Source organism: Oryctolagus cuniculus, chromosome 5, assembly GCF_051225735.1.
Source record: "Oryctolagus cuniculus isolate XC-2025 breed Fujian yellow rabbit chromosome 5, ASM5122573v1, whole genome shotgun sequence".
Classification (NCBI taxonomy): domain Eukaryota; kingdom Metazoa; phylum Chordata; class Mammalia; order Lagomorpha; family Leporidae; genus Oryctolagus; species Oryctolagus cuniculus.
This window is the reverse complement of record NC_142871.1, coordinates 101161821-101184436: the sequence shown is the minus strand read 5'-3', so window position 1 is coordinate 101184436 and position 22616 is coordinate 101161821.

Sequence of the window (22616 nt, the reverse complement as noted above, 5' to 3'; positions counted from 1 at the left end):
TCAGCTTTCATAAACAGATAGAATAAAATGTCCTCATTAAACACACATCCTCAGAAGTACTTCATATCATGCCACTAGTACAAATGGTTCCAATTTTACCACGTGACAATGCCTGTATTTTTCTGCCTTGATTAGTTTTCTTCTGTATGTTGAGCACAGATCTTTTTCTCAAGCCAAACATGTAAGGAACATTTGCTGCTTTCTCCATCAGGGCAGCTAGCCTGAGTGTCTCTACCACAAAAAAGGAAAGTGAGCCCAGGAAGCGAGAGTCCTATTAAGAAATAACCGAGTTGATAAAATAATTGCTTGTAAAGTATTCTAGACAAAATAAGAGCAAATTTAAAAGAATTTTAAAAACCAGTACCACCAGGTGTCACTATAACCCAAAGCACTGCTGATTTTTCTATTCTAATAGAATGAAATGCAAAGACTCCATATTACAATATCAAATAGTTACTAAAGTGCCTAAATAGATGAGAAAAAGCAGCAGCTTATATTTTTGAACTACTAATAGTGATCAAGGTAATGAACAGTAAATGATTTAAAATGTGCTAAAGAGATCTTCGTAAGTCAAGCATTTCACATTTTCAGTTTTGTCTGTTGATGGGCCTTGATTATGGTGATATGGCACTTGACTAAAGATTTGTTCAGGGAGCAAGTGAGTGAGCCCAGCTGGCTGCCCAGCATTTTCTTTTCTCTACTTCATAATGAGTTGACCTCTTAGGTGGTTAAAAAAATTGGAAATTCTCATAATCAATATATAATCATGAATTATAGGATTTATTTTACAAGCACTGCATTTTAATTGCTACTCAGGTATTTTATTATTACTTGCATACTTTTTAATTTCTTGAAGGCATGACTACTTAAAGGAAAATATATAATATTGTATTTTGGGTTTTAAGTACTGCAGATAGATGAATTCTACAAGGTAATAAGAGAACAATGAATGGAAGAAAGACAAATGGAACTACAGTGTTACAAGGTTCATAAATAATTTTACAAAAGTTAGTTCAGTAATAATTTAAAAAATTTAACAGGTAAAAGCAGAAAGACTCTAGTTTACTGGGAATACACACAACAGCTATAAACCATAACTGAATGGAAAAATGATCATTTCACCCATGTACAGTAAATTTTAAAGGAATCACAGATCATTAAAACTGTAGCAGTAAACATTCTTAATCATTAGTTCGACAAAGTTTTACCTAACTATATTTTGTTTCTCACTTGTTAAATTTCTTATTTGATAAAGTATTAAATCTTTTTTACAGTAATATAATTTTAAAATATGTTAGCTCAAAAGGTTTAAAAAAAGGGAAAAGGAAAGAAGGTGAAAGGGAGAGAAGAGGAAAGATGGAGGGAGCAAGGGAATATCATGTTCTTAGAATTGTATCTACAAATCACATTGAATCTGTTAAAAACTAATTAATGAAAACTAAAAAGTTAAAAAATAATGATTTAAGATTTTGAAGAACTAAAGCAGCATATTATTTTTTTTTTTTGAATTTCTTTTTTTTTTTTTTAGAAATGTCACTTTTTTTTTAACTTTTATTTAATGAATATACGTTTCCAAAGTACGAATAATGGATTACTATGGCTTCCCCGCCATACCGTCCCTCCCACCCACAACCCTCCCCTTTCCCACTCCCTCTCCCCTTCCATTCACATCAAGATTCATTTTCGATTATCTTAATATACAGAAGATCAGCTTAGTATACATTAAGTAAGGATTTCAACAGTTTGCTCCCACACAGAAACATAAAGTGAAAAATAATAGATGATTTTTTTTAATGATGATGAAATCAGATCAGACCTATTGTCATGTTTAATCCCAGTGAGAGTCAAGTTGGGAGTTGATAGTTTCTTTTCTTTTCTTTTCTTTTCTTTTTTTTTTCTTTTTTTTTTTTTACAGAGGATCAGTTTAGTATGCATTAAGTAAAGATTTCAACAGTTTGCACCCCCATAGAAACACAAAGTGAAATATATTATTTGAGTACTCGTTATAGCATTAAATCTCAATGCACAGCACATTAAGGACAGAGATCCTACATGAGGAGTAAGTGCACAGTGACTCCTGTTGTTGACTTTACCAATTGACACTCCTGTCTATGGCATCAGTAATCTCCCTATGCACCAGTCATGAGTTTCCAAGGCTATGGAAGCCCTCTGAGTTCTCCGACTCTTATCTTGTTTAGACAAGGTCATAGTCAAAGTGGAGGTTTAAAGCAGCATATTATAATACCTATGGTAACTATTATAAAGGAACATAAATATAGCTTTTACAAGACAACAGCATTAAAATGGTATACTGAAAAAATTTTCAAATATACACACACACAAAACCAAGAAAGCAAGGACTGAAGAATAAGCAATACATAAGAAAAACAGAAAAGAGCAAAGTGGCAGACCAAATTCAACTACATCATTAACTACAGTAACTGTGAGCAGACTAAACACACAAATCAAAGACCATGTTGGATCAACTTGTATAACAAAGTTAGACTCAACTATATGCGCTATATAAGAGAAGCACTGTTCAATCTCTGGTTCACTATGGCTCCTATATTTCCTTTTGCTTAGGCATTAATTAATTCAGCTTATTTTCCATTATGATAGTATGCTTCTTATTAAGTGTAATCTTTCCACAATTTATGCATTGTCAACTTGTGAAGGAGAAACTTATTTTGTTGTAAGGACAACAATCCTGTTTAACTACATTATACTATCAACTGCAAAATCCTCCATGTAGGTAGGCTTTACATGTACTTCATCATGACAGTGCACTTGTATCACTTAGACTTGCTTCAGGAAACACATCTGGTGCAACATGTTGACTGCTGCATTGCTATCAATTACTGTTAATATTGAATAGCACTGGCCGGCGCTGTGGCTCACTAGGCTACTCCGCCTGCGGCCCCAGTACACTGGGTTCTAGTCCCGGTTGGGGCGCCGGTTCTGTCCCGGTTGCTCCTCTTCCAGTCCAGCTCTCTGCTGTGGCCCAGGAAGGCAGGAGAATGGCCCAAGTCCTTGGGCCCTGCACCCGCATGGGAGACCAGGAAGAAGCACCTGGCTCCTGGCTTTGGATTGGCAGAGTGCGCCGGCCGTAGTGGCCATTTTGGGGGTGAACCAACAAAAGGAAGACCTTTCTCTCTGTCTCTCTCACTGTCTAACTCTGCCTGTCAAAAAAAAAAAAATTGAATAGCATAAATTCTTCAAATAGTAAGAAAAATAAAAGCACTTACTAAAGTGCAGGTAGTTCTTCCACTGCATTACCACTGGATTAAGATGATGATTCAGCTTTTATAATAACAGCTTGCATTGTGTGCTTTCTATGTTCCAAGCACTGTGCTGAGTACTAATTATCAAAATACTGTACATAACCCCACAAAGATGAGGAAACTGAAATTTAAACTGGCTGATAATCACCCAAGAGTTAGATCTGAATTCCGGTTTACTTCTTCTAACATCTATGTAAACATATACATCTTAAAGAGAGTAGGCATGAATGAATGGAAGTGCAATTTGGTTTTAAGATATTAATATCAATTAATATTAGAAAAGTATGAAAGGCTCAGATGTATATGTATACTTTACAGCTCTTATAACTTCATGGGATATATATAAAAGTTCATGTTAAATCTCCCATGATCATGGAATATCATGATCAATTCTTTTTTTTTTTTTTTTTTGACAGGCAGAGTGGACAGTGAGAGAGAGAGACAGAGAGAAAGGTCTTCCTTTGCCGTTGGTTCACCCTCCAATGGCCGCCACGGCCGGCGTGCTGCGGCCAGCGCACTGCGCTGATCTGATGGCAGGAGCCAGGAGCCAGGTGCTTTTCCTGGTCTCCCATGGGGTGCAGGGCCCAAGCACCTGGGCCATCCTCCACTGCACTCCCTGGCCACAGCAGAGGGCTGGCCTGGAAGAGGGGCAACCGGGACAGAATCCGGCGCCCCAACCGGGACTAGAACCCGGTGTGCCGGCGCCGCTAGGCGGAGGATTAGCCTAGTGAGCCGTGGCATGATCAATTCTTGTCTATCAATATTGAAAAAATGTAATCAAGAATGCCTGTTTCCAGAGCTATGAGTATGTAACGCTCAACTGAAGAAATTCAACTACAGTAGTTCCTCCTTAGTCACATTGTTCGAGTTACCTGCAGTCAAGAATGGTCTGAAATGTTTAATGGAAAGTTTCAAAAATAAACAATCATAAGTTTTAAAATGCATATATTCTGAGTAGCATGAGGAAATCTCTATCCTGCCTGCAATGCATCCTTTTGTGTAGTATAGCCACATTGGATGTTGCACCTGCCCCATTAGTCACTTAGTAGTAGCCTTCTTGACTAAGAGATCCACTATTGGGTATTACATTGATTATGTTCAAATAATGTTATATTATTTAATAGTAATCCCAAAACACCAAAGTATGATGCTGGAAATTTGGATATACCAAACAGAAGTTATAAAATGCTTCCTTTAAGTGAAAAGGTTAAAGTTCTTGACTTAATAAGGAAAGAAAAAAAGTTGCTAAATCTATGATAAGAATGAACCTTCTATTCATGAAATGGTAAAGATGAAAAGAGAAATTCATGCGAGTTTTGCTGTCACATCTCAAACTGCAGAAGTTACAGCCACAGTGTGTGAGTGATAAGTGCTTAGTTGAGGTGGAAAAGGCAGGAGCGGGCATTCTGATACAGCAGGCTAAGCTGCCACTTGGAACACCTGCATCTCTTGCATCCCATGTTGGTGTCCTGGTTCCAGTTCTGGCTATTCTTCCGATATAGCTTCCTGCTAATTCACCTTGGAGACAATAGATGATGACTCAAGTGCTCAAGTTCCAACCACCCATATAGGAGATCCAGATGGTGTTCCTGGCTCCTGTCTTCAACCTGGCCCAGCCCTGGCTTTTGCAGCAACCGAAGATCTTTTTCTTTTCTTTCCCCTTCCACCCACCTTCCTTCTTTTCTCTCTCCCTTTCTTTCCCTCTCCCTTCCTCTTTCCTTTTGCCTTTCAAGTAGATCAAACTAAACATTTCTATAAAAAGATGTAAAATGTATTAAGTCATAGATTTCAAGTATCCACTGGGGGTCTTGGAAGATATACCCAATGGAAAATGGGGAACTACTGTAGTAATATACAGAGCACTACTTTTTTATACTTAAAAATTCAAATCAATTAATTTTTGAAGTTAGCATTTTACAAGTACTACCTTATCACCATTTAAATCTATATGGGGCCGGCGCCGTGGCTCACTTGGTTAATCCTCCACCTGCGACACTGGCATCCCATATGGGTGCCAAGTTCTAGTCCCAGTTGCTCCTCTTCCAGTCCCGCTCTCTGCTGTGGCCCAGGAGGGCAGTGGAGGATGGCCCAAGTGCTTGGGCCCTGCACCCGCATGGGAGACCAGGAGGAGTTACCTGGCTCCTGGCTTTGGATCGGCGCAGCGCTGGCCGTAGCAGCCATTTGGGGAGTGAACCAATGGAAGGAAGACCTGTCTCTCTCTCTCACTGTGTGTAACTCTACCTGTCAAATAATAAGAGAAAAAAAACCATTTAAACCTATACTACAATGAGGGCATGGATGCAGCAAATCCATTAAACCCATGTAAAGCTTAAAAATATGCTTCTGAGTTGGTGATATTGTTTAAGGTAATTTACTATAAGGAAGCAAATTGACAGAAACAAAAAATTGGAATATTAATAATTAAAACAATTTAAACAGGAATTTGGTACAATATAGTACATTACCATAATGCAATGATTTAAGAAATGAACATGATAACTTCATAAGAGCATTTTGAAGTTTGTGGAAATATGGAATTGAGGTTTATTTTGGTACAAAATAATTTTGAAATTCATGCATAATCTTAAAGATTTATTTATATGAGAATGAGACAGAAAGACACACAGGAAAGAAACAGACACAGCACTCATTTCTCTGATTAATTCCCCAAATGTCCACGACAGCCAGGGCTTGGCCAGGTCAGAAATAGAGGAGTCAGGAGCCACGTACTCAAAACAGGTCTCCCATATGGGTGGCAGGAGGCAAATACTTAAATCATCACTTTCTAATTACCAGTGTAGACATTACAGCAGGAAGCTAGCATCTGGAACTAAGATGGAGCTCAGACTTAAATGTAGGATATAGGATCTAGATGCAGGCATCTCAACCAGTGTCTGAATCACTGGGCCAAATGCCTAAGCCATATCTTGTTTTTAAAGTACACTTCTTTTTTTTTAAATTTTTTAAATTTTTTTGACAGGCAGAGTGGACAGTGAGAGAGAGAGACAGGGAGAAAGGTCTTTCTTTTCCATTGGTTCACCCCCAATGGCCGCTGCAGCCAGCGCACCGCGCTGATCCGAAGCCAGGAGCCAGGTGCTTCTCCTGGTCTCCCATACGGGTGCAGGGCCCAAGGACTTGGGCCATCCTCCACCGCCCTCCCAGGCCACAGCAGAGAGCTGGCCTGGAAGAGGAGCAACCAGGACAGAACCGGCGCCCCGACCGGGACTAGAACCGGTGTGCCGGCGCCGCAGGCGGAGGATTAGCCTAGTAAGCCACTGCGCCAGCCAAAGTAGTTATCTTTCAACATACCACATGATTGCATCTGTACAAAAATGGACAGGCACTGGAAGGCAACAAGCAAAATTAAAATATTTGAGTTTAAGTAGGATTATGAATCATTTTTGTTTGGGGACTTTTTTGTTACTGCTCTCTCAATGTTTCAATAATTTTTAAGATGAAAAGTGGGAAAGCACCTACCCTCACAATGATGAGACTTAGATATATGATGTAATGATTTTTTTTTAGGGAGATCAAATAAAATGTTTGTTTGCTGTACAATAATCAACTATACTTTTAAAACAGCAAGAATGTGAAAAAAGTTTCAGGTGCCTGATTCTATTCAGTGAAACCTGAATAGGGGACTTTTTGTATTTTAAGAAAATTGACCATTTCTTTTCAGCAGTACTGAGGGTAGTATACTGTGTAGATTTTGTGGCTATTGTATATTAACATGACAGAATGTTTTATTTTTGATGCAACACAGAACCACACAAAACTGAGCAAAGGAGAAAATGGTGCTGGAAATTTTACAACAAATTAGTATTAAAATATTTTGGTATTTTTTACTTAATGTTTAAGTCTTTCTATGTTTATCCTGCAGATTAAGTTTATCACATATCTTTACTTTTTCCATTATATTAAAATTGACAGTTGTTTCAACTGAAAAAAATACCTTGTGATAGAAAGTCTTCTGAGAAAGAACATGCTGTCTTGTTACGTTTGCAAAATCAAAACTTCTAGCACAGTCCACTCTATCTCCTCCTGACCAAAAATACTTTCAAAAAACTAAAATCCTTTCATCTAAAAGTTCATGTGAGAACTTTACATTTCCTTTCCAACAAATCTAAAGGCTGAAGCATTTGCAAGGGAAGCAAGAAAAAGTTCAAAGGCCTAAACAAAAACCTGACTGGCTCCAAATCTAGTTGCTTAATCACTGATGTCTAAGTGTCTCCAGGGCAGGAAGAGAAACCAGTGGGGGCTGAAAGGAATAGAATTTATAAACTCTGAAAGATGTGTTTCCCCACCAATTCTTCCTCCCTCCTCAAAGGAGAGGAAAGCAAAGCATTATCAGTTACATCTTGAGGAATGAACAGTCACCTTTAGAATTAGGCCAAAGAAGTGTAAAGTAAAATCAAATTGGCCATTTCTTTTCCTTAATAATTTTTTAAACAGAAATTTTTTTAGATTCATTTATTTAAAAGGCAAAGTGATCAAGAGCAAGGAGAAAGAGAGAGTAGCACCTTCTATCCACTGGTTCATTTCCCAAATAGCTGCAACAGCTAGAAATGGGCAGCCTGAGGGCCAGGTGCCAGGAACTCCATCCTGGTCTCTCACATGGGTGGCGGGGACCCAAGTACTTGGGTTATCTTCCACCGCCTTCCCAGGTATGTCAGCAAGAAGATGGATTGGAAGCTGAGCAAACAGGACTGAAACCAGAACACTTATATAGGATTCTGCTGTCAGGCAGTAGATTAATCCACTGTGCCACAATGCTGGCCCCTTCCTTAATCATTTGATATTATAAGTTCCTGGACAGAAACTGGAGTGCTTGATTGATTTGCAACTTTCAGATTAACTGTAGCCTTCATTAACATTTTATATCCTGCATTCTGATTAGGAGCTTACACATTCCAATGAAAAGTTGCTTGTGGTAAAGTGTAATGTGATGCCCTTTATTATACTTTCTCTACCAAGAAACATTGATAAATATTTATAATACTAATTATCTTTTTGTAGACATTTTGTATGGTCATATGAATAGTCAGGAAATCAGAGTTTTAATTACAGCTCTTCTTACTACTTGTGTAGCCTTGGGCAAGCAATGAACTTCAGTATATTTAGCTTTAACATAGCAATAATAATAGCAACTCTCGTTAAGATAAACCTCAATTCTCAATTGTTAAACTGATAGGTGCTTCTTTGCAAAAAAAAAAAAAAAAAAAATTAAGGGATTACCATGTACTAGCTACTGTTCTAGCATACAAGGGTGTATAATATATAATAGTGAATCCTTAATATCATGGTATTCATGAAGAGACAGATATAATCAACTAGAAAATTGACATCAATTGATAGGTAGAGATTAATGACAAGGGAAAGCATAGAAGGTTAAATAATCAGTTAGAAGAAAAAGCTATTTTAGATAGGAGTGGATGGCAAGTAAGGCCTTTCTTACTAAAGCAGTATTTGATCAGGAAATGAAATGAAGCATGGGGGTGGATTATGTGCATATATCTGGCATTGTATATCAGCCTAATTTCATTTAAGCCAGTTTCCACATCTAAGTGTGACATACATTTGTACAGGAAGCTATAAGAAAAAAAACAGGAGTTTGAAAGAAGCTCAGGAAGTACAGACAAATAGGAAAATATCTTTTCAAAAGGAGGGGAGGAAAACAGCAATGGTGAGAAGAAGCATTTCATTCCCTTTGGGCAACTGGAGAGGTCTTGCCTGTGGTTACCTGGGTGTGAGCATCAACACTGGCCTATAGGATCCCTGTGGTGCGGAAGAGGAGATGGCACCTGGAAGCAAGCTTCTGCATGGAACAAGCTCTTGGGGAAGACTGAATATTCCTTTTCCCTAGTCTCTCATAGTGAAGCTACTAAATTTTAGACTCAGGAATAAGCTACATTGAAAAGAGGGAAAAGGACAAATGTGCCATAAAGGAGCTGCTGACAAAGAAAGAAATAACCTGGAGAAGGTTTGAGTCAGCCCTGATGTCTCTGTTGTTGCCTGGGCATTTTCTATGCATGATTTTAATGTTAATCTTTAGTAATATCTTCAACTAAACTAGAGAATAAAGGTTTCCCAGCCAGACATAAAATGAACGAAGTTAGTAATTATGATGGATGAGTGATTCAGGACTCCAAAGGACTTCGACAGATTCTCTTTCCTAGTGGAGCTACTAAATTTTAGACTCAGGAATAAGCTACACTGAAAAGAGGGAAAAGGAGTCAAGTTAGGGTTAAAGAGGGGTCTTGTGACAATTACCTTTTTTTCTCCACCCACAGTCCTTTTGAGATGAGGTGTGGTTAACTCAGAAGTCAGGAGAAGTCAGTCCAGGTGTTGCACACACCTAAACAAAGAAGGACTTTCAGAAACTGATTAACACAAGCCCTCTGGAGAAACAGTGGGAGAGATGGATGTTGCATAAGCAATTCTCTGAAAACTCTCTAAAGAACATTAGACTTGGGCAATGTAGTAAAAAATTGACTCATTGTTCTGCTATTTTTTTTTTTTTACCCCATGGCAAAAAAAAAAAAAAAATCAATATTTTTATATGGCAGTTTTAAGTTCAAAGACATTTACTTCAGATGACAGTGCCAAAGTGTGTGAGAGCTACCACCGGTATGCACTTGAATTACTGGCATGAAAAGTCTATTAATACTAAATGTTTTAGAAAACAAGCAGATCCAAATTTCAGTTCCTTAAGGCTTGTTACATAGTTCAACTAGTTTCCCAATCTATCTAGACCTTGATGCCACATTTCATTTGCAGAGCTCCCACTTCTGCACACTGCTTCCCAGCTCTGCTTGTCTATCACTCACTCACAATGGCTGCTTTACACTCACCCCACTAATCAGCCTTCTTGCAAGCCTAGAAATAACAGACATTTCTGGAGAGGACGCCTGACTTGTTCACAGCGCTATCCCAAACTATAAGCACAAGGTCTGGTTTAGGGTAACTGCTCAATAAATATTTATTAAGTCTATAAACAAAAGCCTGAGGTCCTCTGCCTTGGATCAGCAATTATCTTTTCTGAGTAGGCTCTGGGAGAGAAAACGGGTAGGTATTTATAAAATATGGGTGTTGATTTTTTATTTCCTTCCTTTTTTATACAGTTATTGGATGGACAAAGAAAATATGGTAGGCAAAGTTTAGGTGAATCTGACCAGATCTCTAAGATGTCCTTGTGAAAACATTTAGTCTGAATTGTAATACAATCAGGGAGCTTCACCACTGTGAACAAATGTGCCATAAAGGAGCTGCCGACTAACAAATATCCACCGGGAGAAGGTCTGAGAGTCAGCACTGATGTCTCTGTTGTTGCCTGGGCATTTTCTATGCATGACTGCAGTGTTAATCTTTAGTAGTATCTTCACCTAAACTAGAGAATAAAAGGGTTTTTCAATCTTACATAAAATGAAAGAAGCTAGTAAGTATGATGGATGAGTGATTCAGGACTCCAAAGGGCTATGACAGATCCGTGCACTGGGCCAAATCTAACTTAACAGTTAGGCAATCGTAAGTAGAAATTTCCTATGGCAGTTCTTTCACTCAGGGAAAGACATACAGACTTATTTACATTCAGGTGAAAGGCCTACCAAGTACCAGTGGGGTCAAAAGGCAATTCATGTGAAAAAGGGAGGAGTTTGAAAAAGGACACTAAAGCCAAGGACAAACCCAGTAACACCAATGACTACTGGTCCCACTCCCCTCCCCACAAAAGCTAAAGTGATTTTAGCCTACATTAAAAGAATTGTGTTACATTTAAAAATCACACAAGTATTTGTGGATTTATGATTGGCCCTGTGCTGGATGGTGTGCGGGACAGAGGTATCATGCATAATTCCTGCTTTTAAGGCACACTTCAGTCATAGGAAGATTAGCAGTTAGAAAACAATGTAAGATTATGTGATTTGACAATCACGGCTATCAAGGAAATGGCTCCTTCAAACTCCCAAAGCCCCAAACCAAAATCGAAAACAAAACAAAACGAAAAAGTGCTCAGCAGAGAGTCCATGAATTGACGTGGTTTATAAGCATGAGTCAAGGTCATCAAGAACTTACTGTAAATAAAGTCCATTTCTCTCTTCAGAGAAACCAAGCAATAGAAAGACATCCTAGAAATTGTCTTTTTTTACTTGTTTCATTGTTTTAGTTGAGGGCTATCATCCAGGTATCTGGAAAATTCGATGGGGTTTGGCTCAGTCCTGAGTGCATCAAATAAATCAGATACCACTGTTTCTAATGAAGCACTGTCAGGTACAGGTTACAGAAAGGAAGCATTGCACACCAAACTCTACAGAGCCAAGCCTGACTTGCGGGCTGTAAGTATTCTAAGCTCATGGCACAACCAAAGAATCTGGAGTACTGATAAAGACCACAGGGAGAAAGCTGCTGCTTCTAGATAACATAAGTTTATAATTTACCAAAATACCAGCATCATATTACTCTCTACAGCCATGGTGCACCATATACCAAAACAATGACACATTTCCTCCTCAGGTGGGGTTTCCAGGGCACAATAGTTTTCTTTGTGCCTGTTTTTGGACTTCTAAATACTAGGGGCAAAAAAAAAAAAACAAAAAAAAAAACAAGAACATGCCACTTAGTCAGAATATGCCACCCAAAATGTGTGGCCTCTAACTACTCTGAACCAACCCTCCATGAAGCACAGAATGTCTTTCGCAGCTGGCTTTTTCTTTCTACACATATAGCAGCTTCTTTAAACCTCCACCTCTTCCCTGTTTTCATTCCCTCCAGGTGTGACCTACCTCACTTCAAATTTCATAAAATACCTCCTGTCTCCCACACTCCTGTCCAGCTCTACTCCAACATGCACCTGTTCTTTCCTGTTCACAGGGATAACAACTCTCCTACTCAAGGCACAGCCCCTCACCTCTTCATAGCTGCTGATACTGTTGTGTTCTCCCCCCTTCTTCTCCCCTCTGCACTTCTAGTCTCATTCTCCTCCTACCGCTCCTCTGGAGGCTCTTTCTGCATCACTTTTAGATGGCGCATTCCCAGCAATTCTGTCCACGGTCTTCTCACACTGACTTGCACAGCCACAGACCCACCAGGGTGCTCTTCACCCCTCACACATGCTCTTTAGCCTTCTGGGCTGAAGTCTGCTCCACTGACTCCCTTGCCCAGGAAATGCTTGTCTTTCGATTATGTTCAAATGTGTCTTTTTGAACTGTTTCCTGATTCTTACACCAAACTCAAAAGGCCTTCTACCATTGGACCTTTCTCCAATAATCACCATTTCTGTGTTTTTCTTTCTTTCTTTTTTTAAATCATCTTAAACTCCTTGGAATAAGAGGCTGCTTTGTTCTTTGCCCTGTCTTTATGTGGGCAAGGATTCAATGAACACTGTAAATGGAAGGGATTCATTTTACATGATGTTAGTAATGAGTTCTCTGAAATCCAACATTGGTTGGATAACCGATTAGTGGGGCTGTCATTCAACATGGATGTAACTTAATGTTCCTAACCAAAAGGAAGAATTTATGATGTTATGATGATCTTGTATGAAGCAAATCTCCTTAAAGTTAATTTTTTAAAGACCAGAGGTGAACAAAGCCTAGACAGACCGTACTAATTAAAAGTGCATTGGTAGTATCATATTTCCTAGCAGACACTGAAACATTTCCAACACAGAAGGGTAACCTCTGCTCTGTGTGATGATGGCGTGGGTCACTGGCCAGTGAAGACCTAGACCATTTGGATCCTAGACTTGTAAACCTTGTGGATCTTGGAGGAAAAAGATCTACCTTTGTTCCTCAGAACCGGTCCTCTTTCTACAGCAACTGCTAACCAATCATGTGACACTACCTGATGGGTGTGCTCGACCTAGGAAACTTTTGTGTCTTCAGCAGCTCCCTTGGAGAGCTTATCTGTCTGGATGCACAGGGGAGGCTGACAAAACTCTCTCTTCATCTACTTTGCGCAATTTTTATTTCCAACATGAAATTATTTTGTAAAGCTTTTTTAAAATACCAGCTCTAACTGGTACATGTGTGGAAGAAAGCAACTTCGCAGGTTTTGGCACAGTTGGAGACATTAAAAGGTCTCTGGTTATTGAATAAAATCAGTTTTAAACCTTCCTGAGAGACTGTTATTTCCTCACTAATTCCTCTTAAGCAAAATATTTAAGATCAGGGGTGAAGTTAAGAGACTACAACTTTTCCTTCTGAAGATTACCTTTCATGGAAATCATAGAATGGAAAAGTAATTATTCCACGAGGTCCAATAAAACAGCCCAACCCTACCAACAAATTCAGACAGCATTACCCTCAAACATCCTCCACTTACGGGGGTGGAGGGAGAAAAAGAAAACTTCCTTAGATCTATTTGAATATAAAAACATTCTTTACTACATTGAATTTTATAAAATCCCATTGTTAAATACTTCCTCTCAAACTGCTGCCAAATGGGAGGATTACTGCTGAAACAGACAAGGAATTTGTGGCCTCCTCCCCATACCCTGATGAACATCAGTTACACTTTGGCACACGTACAGATCTATTTTCTACAGAGGATGCAGCTTTCCAGAGATGTGAAGGATCTGGAATGAGAACACTTGTCCTCATCAACCCACTTCCTCTATTGGAAGGGAGTCTCCCAAATAGTCCTCTAAAGGAAACACTGAAATGAAGTGACCCATGGTCCGTAAAGTAACAGTAGTTCCATGACTGTCTCAAATGATGTAAGGTACAGCAATTACACCTGAAGGTCACTGGGATTTTTACTAATGCAATTTTAGATAAATATTTGCACAGATGCAAACACAGTTATTTGTTTTGCATCAACAGAACTCATCCAAATGCTATTCTTAAAATATCAACAGTGGGAAACTGCAATTTGCTTGCAAGAGTTTAAATGTATTCATCTAATAAAAAGTAAGAAGTTTTGTGGGAGAAAAAGGGTGAAATGCTCTAGCAAGTTGGAATTTAGTAAGTCATTCTAGGGATCCCATTTGTTCAGTCAGCAGGTCAATACTTCTGCTGTGCAGCACAACGCCAGTGACAGTCTTAGATGCCCACTATGTTAACAGAGTGAATGTTTCTGGCTAAGCTACATGAAAACGATTACTGTAGCAGTCTTTGAATATATGCCACTTATCACATATCTCTGAGAAGATCTATGAAGCAAAGAAAAGACTCTTGTTGTTCAAAGATTACTTTAGCTGAGATGGCACCAGAGTATTTGAAACTGTGTTACTAAGCAATATTTCAGAGATGGCCTATGTGTCAGCAGATAGTTATGCTCTAGTTGTACAGTATAACATAGTTTCCAGAATAGTTCTGACATCTCCTTAGTAATAGAAACAGAGACCAAAATGAGTAAAGCTCTTGCGGTTTTCTCTTACTATAGCAATGTTTGGATCTTCAAGGTTTTTTCCTTATCGCTTTTCATTGAAACTAACTTCATCTTCAAAGGTGAAGATGTGTAAAAAGTGAAGAGATTAAAAGAACATGTATATATTGCTGTAATTTTAAAGGCAAAAAGATGCAACTTAGAATAACACAATTGGGGTGGGTATTTGCCCAACCCATGACAATGCTAGCTAAAATACCCAAGGTTGCACATCACAGCATCTGGGTTTGAGTTCAGGCTCCAGTTCCTAACTTCAGCTTCCTGCCAGTGCAGATCCTGTGAGGCAGCAACTGATGGATATCTGCCACCTATGAAGAAAACCTAGATTGAGTTCCAAGCTCCAGACTCAGCACAGCCCAACCTCAGCTATTTGTTGCAGGCATCTGTGAAATAAATCACTGGATAGGGGTTCTGTCTCTTTGTCTCTGCCCCTCAAATAAGTATTTTTTAATTATAAAATATAAATAATGTAATATCAATTTGGTAAACAGCTCCAGTTTATAAATAACAAAAAACTGACCATCTATGAAAGGTTAAGGGTCATAAAAATACAAAGACTAAGAAAAAAAGCTGTATTATACCTGTTACATCTACTCATAAAACATCTTTGTTACCTGTGGTTATTTCTCTGATTCTCCTATAGTTGGCTCTTAAATATCATTTGATTGGTTTAAACTAACATGTCACCATAAATTGTCTTTTAGTAGCTACTTAATGGTGACCTAGAAGTCATAAACCTGTTTTTGTCATGTTACAGACAAACAATGCCTAGCAAGTATTTTTTTTCTTATGGTAAATATTTTGCCCGTGTGTGTGTGTGTGTGTGTGTGTGTGTGTGTTTTATTTAATAAATGTGAATTTACAAAGTGCAACTTTTGCATTGTTATGGCTTCCCCCCCAACCTCCCTCCCTCCCGCGGCCCTCCCCTCTCCCACTCCCTCTCCCATCCCGCCCTTCATTGAGTTTCATTTTCAATTACCTTCATATACAGAAGATCAACTTAGTATATACTAAGCAAGGATTTCAACAGGCTGCCCTCACACAACCGCACAAGGTATAGGGTATTGTTTGACTAGTAGTGAGTTGTTTTTAAGTTTCATAGTAAAACACATTAAGGACAGAGATCCTACGTCGGGAGCATGTACCCAGGGACTCTCGTTGTTGATTTAACAATTGGCACTCTTATTCATGACGTCAGCAATCACCCAAGGCTCTTGCTATGAGCTGTCTAGGCTATGATGTGTTTATGGGGAAAATAAAAAACTAAGTTATTGTTTTGATGAAGGAAGAGAGAGAATCAGGTGTCTGGAGGGAGGCAGGGGCATTGCAGGCATGGAAAAGTACAGAGTTTCGTAACTGCTGGGCAATGAAAGAGACTTGCACAGTTAATCCCAACTTGGAGTTACCATCTTTCCATCGGAAAGTGCCAACTATAACAAGACCACCACACCACCACAGTCAGATGAGGATCAAATTGAGCATAGCTCAGAGGAGGTCATCATCCCACATATCAACAACCCAGAATGGAGCCTGGTGGTACCAGAATGAGGATTGACTTCCTTGTGGCACACTAGAAGTGGGCATCTTTTTAGAGTATGCCAAGGGAAACTGATTATCTCAGAGAAATCATTGTGGAAGATACCATGTTAAAAGTCTGAATTTGGAGCAATAATGGACTAGGGGAATTGAACAATCTTCAATTTTATAAACACCTGAACAGGAAGCTCCATGAGTGACAGGTGTGGAACAAAGATAGATCTTGAAGAACAAGAAGAATCAAGCCTCATTTAATTCCTTCAGCTTTAGGCTGCCTGTGAAGTTGGTCAAATTTCCTATTTGGAAGACTGAAAGTTAGTGCCTATTCATCATCTGATGGACAGTAATTTTGTTTTAGAAAGCCAGTTTAGAAAATCGTGAATAGTGACCCATAGCATTACTCTCAGCCTTTGTTAAAGAAGGTAGCAATTATAAAGGCAGTATCATCTCATGGCTGCCATTTGCCAAAAGAGCCTCTCCCTTTGCAGGCCTGGTCTGACACAGACCTCAGAATCTCATGGGCTGAGTGACTGTGGTTTAGAAGGATGCTAGAGAAGACACCAAGATGGCCAGAAGACAATGGCAGCATCAGAAGCCCTAGCTGCAGAGAATATATAATATCATTTAACAGCTGCTGGAGCTCATTAACTATGCTGGCATGAATGATGCTTTATAACTACAAAAAAAAAAGAAAAACAGATAGCAGCCTATTTACAGATGCAGTGAGAGCCAGCCCTTGTTTTCCAGCTTTCAAGGAAAGCAAAATATGTCTGCATAATAACTTCAACCTATAATTCAACACTATTTAAATGTGTAGCTTGCCATAAGCTTAGAGCAGTATTTTTGCACATTTTCAAAACCTCCACAATATTCCTGACTATATTGCTTCCAAGATTCCTGTTACCTGCTGAGGGGCCAGTCAGACTGCAATCCAGCTGGACGTGGCAATCTCTCCAGGCACACACTCTCCCTGCCTTCAAACATTTATCTTGAAACATATCACAGTATGCCTTCATACCCTTAACCTGAGGAAAGCATACTTCAAATACCACCTACAATTTTTTCAGCTTAAACTGCCCAGACTTCCTTGTAGATGTTCTTTCTCCCAAGAATAAGAACTATACTATATGCCCTGGGATAAGTCTCAAGTTTAATTTCGCTTTCATCTTCTCAGTTAATCATCTATCTTCTTCAATACCTCACAGAGAACTGTGCTCAATATGGGTTAGAGACTAAAAGGATATCAAACAAACGATTCCAGCACTAGTTCATTAAAATTATATATTGGTGTTGGAGTGGATGTCCTACTTAGTGTAAGATTATTCTTTTGCTTTTCTTCTTCTTAGTATGTATTTTTGTGAGATATTTTCAGGGAGCACTGAATGGTCTCAGGTGGGATCCAGGTAATCCTGGGTCTCTAGTCCACATATCATCTCATTATTCCACACTTACAACTTTGTATCCTTCAGGCACTAACACTCACTATTCTTTCTACAATTAAACATTCAATATTTATCAAAATAAGCTGTTATCACGTTTTGTTTTAGGTTGCTCACATTCCAGAAAGGTCAGTCACTATGACCAAAGTCCTACCATTCAATTCAACTATATTTATAATTTAAAGAATATTTCATAATAACAAACACTAATCCAATGACTATTAGTAAATTTCAAACTCATCACTGTGACCTACAATGCTCTGCAATTATCTGCTTACCTCTCTGGCTTGTTTTGCTTTGGACCAAAATACTTTATCAGTTTTGCATGTTCCAATTTTTTTTTAAAGATTTATTTATTTATTTATTTATTTGACAGAGTTACAGACAGTGTGTGAGAGAGAGAGAGAGAGAAAGGTTTTCCTTCTGTTGGTTCACTCCCCAAATGGCCGCTATGGCCAGAACTGTGCTGATCCAAAGCCAGGAGCCAGGAGTTTCCTTTCAGTCTCCCACACAGGTGCAGGCGCCCAAGCACCTGGACCATCTTATACTGCTTTCCTGGGCCACAGCAGAGAGCTGGACTCAAAGAGGAGCAACTGGGACTAGAACCTGGTGCCCATATGGGATGCCGGCGCTGCAGGCATAGGATTAATCTAGTGTACTACCACGTTGGCCCCATGCATGTTCCAATTTTGTTAGGTAAACTTGCTTTTCCCTCTGCCTGGGATATTCTGCCTCCCACAATATCACATGGCAGGCTACTTCTTGTGATTCCTGTCTCAGGACAGAAGAGGAGCCAAAAAGGAGAAGGTAAAAGGGAATTCTTTTCCAGAGATGATGACATTTACATTGAGACCTAAAGAATAAGTGTATTTATGCATGTGTGTGTGCAAGAATGGTGAATGTGTAGAAGAAGGTAGGTAAAGTAAAAGTATTGCATCTGTGAAGAGGAAAGAGTTAAGGCAAAAGTTTTGGGATTGGAGGGAACAGAGAACAAGGTTGTTGGATGAATTTAAAGGCAGCATGGCTGGAGTTTAGAAAACTGGGGTATAGAGAAGATGGGGCATGAGCCAGATCACAAAGATCTCTTTAGAAGAGGATCTAAAAGAGGGGCAACACAGCATTTATGCACTTTAGCAACTTTAAGTTCTATCTTAATTTAGGATCTACAGTAACCATTTTGCATGAGAAGAAAAAAATCCTTCCGCCTTCACTGATATTCTCCTGAGAGCTAGAAAGGTGTTAGTCACACCAAGAGCTATAATTTACCACGTCCTGAGATCCATAGGATGGGACTACTCACGCCAGCCCGAGAGCTTGTTTGCTATCTTAGACATAACACTACCCTCTCCAGCACTAGTCCTAGTGTTTTCTCAGGTGGTAAACTGAATGACTGTTTTTAGAAGGTGATTTTAATTAGCTATTACCACATCAAACATATTCAACAAGAATTAAATTTGTATTAACTAATGAGAGTTTACTTTATAAAAAGAACACATAAGTTTCATTTCAGGAAACTGAATTTTGACAAATTGAAATCTGAATTTTTCAGAATTTCTCATAACTTTTGATGATTTACTTTTATTTACTAAGAGGTTTAGGATCCAGTTGCAAGAAAACAATAAACTCAGCCTAGAACCTAAAGCTAAAGTGTAGAAAACTAAGATAACTTCCTTCAAGACAAAGCTGAACATTATTCTTACTATGAATAAACTGCACAAATTTTCTAATCAATATCTGACCATCAGAACTTAGTTTAAGTAAAATACAGATTGATTGGGTTACACAGCAGAATCAGAATCAGAGAGATATTATAACTGAAATAGTCAAGAAAACTAATGAATGAAAACATAGAAAACGAAAAAATGGAAACTAAATTTTCTAGTCCATAAAGATTATAATTTCAAAGATAATCTTAATCTAGCATGATAATTAAATAGTAAGGAATCTACCCTTTAAGAAGTTTAGCAAAACCAGTTCTTTGATGTATACTTAGAAAGATTATATGCAAGATATGAATACTCAAAGTTGAATTTCTGAATTTGCAGATTTTACCAAATCCCTAACATTTCAGCATGGTTACACTCAGTGCAAATAAATATTCATTTACACAATGTTTCTATTGTATTAACATGGCACATCCTGCAAATAAATAATATTTCTACTGAGAATCAAGACTGCAAGTGCTACAGCTTTATGGCATTGGCATTTATTTATATACTTCACTGCATGTGTTTCTTTAGCTTTTATATAACTTTTCCTTCATTTACAGATTACTGCTATAAGTATTCATTTGCTCTTTTCAAGAGTTTAACTTTTTAGCTAAAAGAAAGACATCAAATTGAAAACTCAGAAAAGGTAGTTGGGCCCAGAGAGGAAACACATTGAGAATAATGAGCTTATTATAACATTATTACACTGTATAACATTTCATGTGTTCTACTACACTGTCCAGTAAAGTATATCACACCCTGAGCTCTCCTGGTTTCATTTTTGAAGTGAGAGCTGTGAAGAGATTCTGATGTTATTCAGAGTTGTAAAGGTACCTGATTGAGTTTATTCATTAATTTCTCTAACCATGTGGGACCCTGAACCCTATGGGGACAGTAAAATCATATTTAGTGTTTGTGCTAAATGAATCCCTAACCTACTTTGTTTTAATTTGTATCAAGACAAAAAAAAATCCTCATCTCTCGAAAGTACCGCATCATTAACTTTATATAATAATTAGATATAAACATTTAGAAAGGCAGAGTATCACTTGGAAACATTAACTTGTCCACCACATTCATGCTGTAGATTTTAAATGTATATTAGTAAGAGATACATGTCTGTGCATAACAACTAAAGAAGTATATTACAGAGTATTAAATTCATTGATTATTCCTAATAATAAGCATATTCAACAAGGTAAGTTTTTAAATCTTATTTACTGATTTTTTTACCATTAAGAGGAGTAAAATGCAGATGAAAAATAATCATAAACAACTTAATCTCTAATAATTTAAGCTTGGTTCTGTATTCTCGGCAGTGCACACAACTCTATACAGACTATCAAATACATCTTCCATATCTACTTGGAATATTTATTCTGATGCAGTGCCATGTGAAGAAAGTCTTCTCCACTATTTCAAAGGGACTGCTAGGATGGTTCATTATGATCATCTTTTAAGATTTTAGTAAGTCACTTCAAAAATGAAGACTGAAGACAAATAATCAAATTTCTGCTACCCTTCTGATAACAGCAGCAGCAGCAAAAAAAAAAAAAAAAGTGGTAACTTCATGTCAGTGTTATTAAGTCACCAAAGATTAACACTACTGAGGAAAGATTTTTTTCCCCCAAATGGTAATATATATGTGAAATTTTAGTGAAAGAAAACAAGACAACATTGATAGCAATCCAGCCAAGCAGGTCCAGGTACCAAACTCATTCCCACACAGGATGGCCTTCAGAGACAGCTCCCTTTTCTGCACAGTCCTCACCCCAGTTGAAGCTATTCTTTAGTACAGGAAGGGCTCTGCCCATGTCTGATGTTTATACACAGCATCACAACAAAATAAAATGCAGGTTCAAAGACAGACTTTTAAAGTCAGGAAAAGTACATATCATTTAAAGAACCACCACTGCTACTTTTAGAAATTCGTCACACTTCGCTTAGGAATCGCCCTTACAGAAATGCACCAATTTTTGCTTTGACAGGTCATAAATAAAAAATAAATGTACAAAAAGAGGAAGAGAAAAGGAGAGGGAGAGGGAGAGGGGAAGAGAGGGAGAGAGAAAGAGGGAGGGGGAGAGGGAGAAAGGGGCGGGGGGAGAGTGAGAAAGGTCTTCCATCCACTGGTTCACTCCCCACCAAATGAAATGGCCGCAACAGTAGGAGCTGGGCCCATCTGAAGCCAGGAGCCAGGAGCCAGGAATTGCTTCTGGGTCTCCTGCAGGTGCAGACTTGAACCATCTTCTACTGATTTCCCAGGCTATTGTAGAGAGCCAGATCAGAAGAGGAGCTGCTGGGAAATGAACTGGAGGTGCAAGTGTAGGCTCCACAGCTCTGGCCCCAACAGTGATCACTCTTAAGACTGGTGGCTAGAGTGCTGGCACCGCAGTTCACTAGGCTAATCCTCCGCCTTGCGGCACCAGCACACCAGGTTCTAGTCTCGGTCGGGGCGCCAGATTCTGTCCCGGTTGCCCCTCTTCCAGGCCAGCTCTCTGCTGTGGCCAGGGATGCAGTGGAGGATGGCCCAAGTGCTTGGGCCCTGCACCCCATGGGAGACCAGGATAAGTACCTGGCTCCTGCCTTAGGATCAGCGCCGTGCGCCGGCTGCAGCGCACTGGCCTCGGTGGCCACTGGAAGCTGAACCAACGGCAAAGGAAGACCTTTCTCTCAGTCTCTCTCTCTCACTGTCCACTCTGCCTGTCAAAAAAATAAAAAAAATAAAAAAACCTGGTGACTAGAAGGAAGCATGGGTTGCACCTAGGGGGTTGGAAATGTTCCTTTTTTTTTTTTTTTTATCTGGATGTGTTCGGAAGGGGTGTTCACATTGGACAACTCATTGAGTTCATCTATGATTTCACTTTTAAAGCTGTTATAATTTAATACAGTTTTAAAAGTATTGGGCTGGCGCTGTGGCGCAGCAGGTTAACACCCTGGCCAGAAGTGCCAGCATCCCATATGGGTGCTGGTTCGAGACCCGGCTGCTCCACTTCCGATCAAGCTCTCTGCTATGGCCTGGGAAAGCAATGGAAGATGGCCCAAGTCCTTGGGCCCCTCACCCGCGTGAGAGACCCGGAAGAACCTCCTGGCTCCTGGCTTCGGATCAGCACAACTCCGTCCATTGCAACCATCTGGGGAGTGAACCATCGGATAGAAGACCTCTCTCTCTCTGCCTCTCCTCTCTCTGTGTAACTCTTTCAAGTAAATAAATAAATATTTAAAAAAAAAAGTTAAAAAAAACCTAAGTGTACAATAGTTATGATTACTCA